A 2,869-nucleotide genomic window follows, 5' to 3' on the forward strand; every position below is an offset into this window, starting at 1 on the left:
ATACTTTATCGTCTATGGAATACAAAACAATCATAAAAACTAATTTTTGCTTCCATTGAAGAGAAATAAAATATTTTAACGACCACAGCGCATTGCCAATTGATGACGTCATCCTCCACATTAAAAATGTTGGCTTCTGAACTAACTGGCAAATTGCTATCAATAAAGTCAGCTGGGACGAGACTGTCAGTTGGGAGGGTATAAATCTTGGAAGGAACGCACCCGATTTCCCGCGCTATTTGCACAGTGATTCCATGGTTTACATTGAATATTCCAAGGTTTATCAGTGTTTCCAAGGTTTCACTAATTCCATACTTTATCAACTACCACCCGGTTGTGTTCACGTTGGGGATGAATGTAAATAGGTCAAAGCAAAGGCCTAGGTCGGTGTTGGATTGGAAGAGTGCTAATATTAATGGATTGCGTGATTTTCTTTGTGAAGAGCTTGGTCATGGTTCAGATTTTAAAGAACGAAATGAAGGTCTCGATGTAGAACTTGTATGGCAGGACTTGCTTGGTATTGTTAATTGGGGTGTTGAATTTGTTGTTCCCAAGAAAGTGTTAAAAAGTTCTAAGAGACCACGGTGGGTAACTGGTGAGTTGAAGCACTTGTCAAATAAGGTAAAGACAGCACTGCGTAAGGCCAAGAGGGACGGGCATGACATCTCCTGAAATAGATATAGGGCACTGAGAAATGGCTTACTGGACTGCGCAATATTTCGCCAAAAAAGTATTCTACGCAACGGTCCCTAGGTGACTTTTCCTATTCATAATACACAGCCTGTCCATCCTAGATCGTGGTTACATGGGGAGTAATCGTTGTAAAATTAGGCCAAACGCAAATACAGTTAACCCGGGTACCACTATGTTTACGATGCGAACAAGCCGTGTTAGTCATTATCCGCATTTTATTCATTGAACATTTGCGGGTACAGCGTCACAGGGAGCAGCATTGAACGGTAAACATGTTCACATCATATTCAGACAACGGCTTGTAACGGCCATACAGGAAACGATTCGTATCAAAAACCGACGATCACAACTATTCGCTTGCTGAGAGTATACGTTTATTACGCGCATACATTACATTGCGACATTTGAGCTTCCAAGCTTTGAGAAATAACAGGTCATGTGGGAATTTGGCATATAATTTTGGTAATTTACGTGAGTACATTTTCAACCCCGAAAAGTGTGAAGTGAAGTTATGCTTTTATTTAGTAAAAATCGGTAGGCATGTCCAACAAGACATGTGTCTCAGCTGTCTGGGTGGGTGTGGGTCATCACTCAAAAGTCGTTCTTTGCAATGCATGCAAGCACTGCATGTGTGTTTGATTTGTGTATACAATGTACGTTACCCTCTCTACTTCAAATGAATGAACCTCATAAGGGTTTGATTAATTAATTGTTTGTCGTACCTTCTTCGATCGAGGTCCGAACAAATTTTCAGGCTAGAGATCACCAACTTATGAAGCACTGCCCCCCCCCCCCCCAACTACAAAGTAAGACCATATGAGACCCACTAAGGCAGCACTAGAGTTAGACTACAAAACTAAGATCCCCACTCATGAACTACAAAACTAAGACCCACTTTTATTTCGATATTTGATTCATGTTCAGTACTCAAAGAGTGAAGTTGTGGGAGGTTGTTTAACAGCCACCACCATGCCCGCCACCATGCCCACCCCAACCCATCTTCAACATCAAGCAGAAGTGTAACAACATGTACAATGATCGGGCCGGGTGGCATGGTTGATCGTATATGCTTACGCCAATACGAAATCCGAGGACACCAGCTGAAAGGCGATACAACGACGCTCAAAGAAGAACCAGGGGCCTCATTGGAAGGGCGTATGGGATATGGAAGAAACGCTTCCACTCCGTCGGGCAACAGCCTCCGATGTTCGGTAAGTAACATACAAAGATGGTGGCAATTTCAAGATGGCTGCATCTAAGGCAACCCTAGGAGTTAGTTTTTCACACAGGCTTTTTTCAGTTGCAGGGAAGTATGGCCATCATTGTAGCAACGGCCTGTTTGCATAACCTAGCATTGAGACGAAACGATCCCGTCCCGCCGCAAGATGATGATCCACGTCCTGCACGATACCCACAGCCAAATATGGAGGCCAATCAAGTTGAGGCACATCTCCGAGCAACGTATTCAGGGAGAGATTCGTAAGAGATCATTTCCAGTAAGTACTCATATTTATTTATTTATTTCATCAACCTTTACAGTATTCCCGTACTAGAGGTCGATACATTCAAATCCTTCTGCGTTTTTTCGAGTAGTACTCAGCCTTTGCTTCGTATGCAGCCTTCTTCGACTTTGCAGACTCCTGAAGTAATACAGCGGCTTCCCTTTGTTCCACTGCAACTTCCTTCTGTACCATTGCAGCATGCTGTTCATAATTGGAGTTGCTTCATCTTTGATTCGTGTTCCTTTTTCAGGTAGCCAAGTGCAGCGTCAGCCTTCGACAACACAGGAGTTGTCTTTACAGAATCAGGCGCTGGCAAGTCTGATGGTGGTTTCGATTGCCTGAATGAAGAAATCGAAGAGTCACGTGAATCTGTAGTGCAAGTGATTGTGGAAACACTGGGATCATTTTAATGAAGTTAAAACTTCTGTAGTTATTTCATGGATCAAAAAAGAGATGCAGTGAACTTATTTTTGTGTTGAAAAAGATGTCAGCGTCTTCGAAAGCTAACTGCTGGCCTTTGCAGCATACATACGTTTCAGCCTTCCTACTTTTTTATGTTGATTTGCCACTTCCAGTGCCTGGCGGTAATGGCATGAATGGTGGTTTCCCTGCTCTCCTTAGATGGTGTAAGTGTTGACCAGGTGGGGGCCATCCTGCAAAAGAAGGGATATTAT

The 2,869-nt window shown here is 43.0% G+C and overlaps 1 long non-coding RNA gene across 1 annotated transcript; it reads left to right on the forward strand.

Moving 5' to 3' along the window:
• The first annotated feature begins 1,088 nt into the window (after positions 1–1,088).
• Positions 1,089–2,589, forward strand: LOC135490759 (uncharacterized). The gene is made up of 3 exons (XR_010447763.1): positions 1,089–1,155; positions 1,994–2,189; positions 2,446–2,589. It is a non-coding gene; the product is annotated as an uncharacterized LOC135490759 (long non-coding RNA).
• Positions 2,590–2,869: the final 280 nt, after the last annotated feature.

The sequence above is a fragment of the Lineus longissimus genome, chromosome 7 (assembly GCF_910592395.1).
Source record: "Lineus longissimus chromosome 7, tnLinLong1.2, whole genome shotgun sequence".
In the NCBI taxonomy this organism is placed as follows: domain Eukaryota; kingdom Metazoa; phylum Nemertea; class Pilidiophora; order Heteronemertea; family Lineidae; genus Lineus; species Lineus longissimus.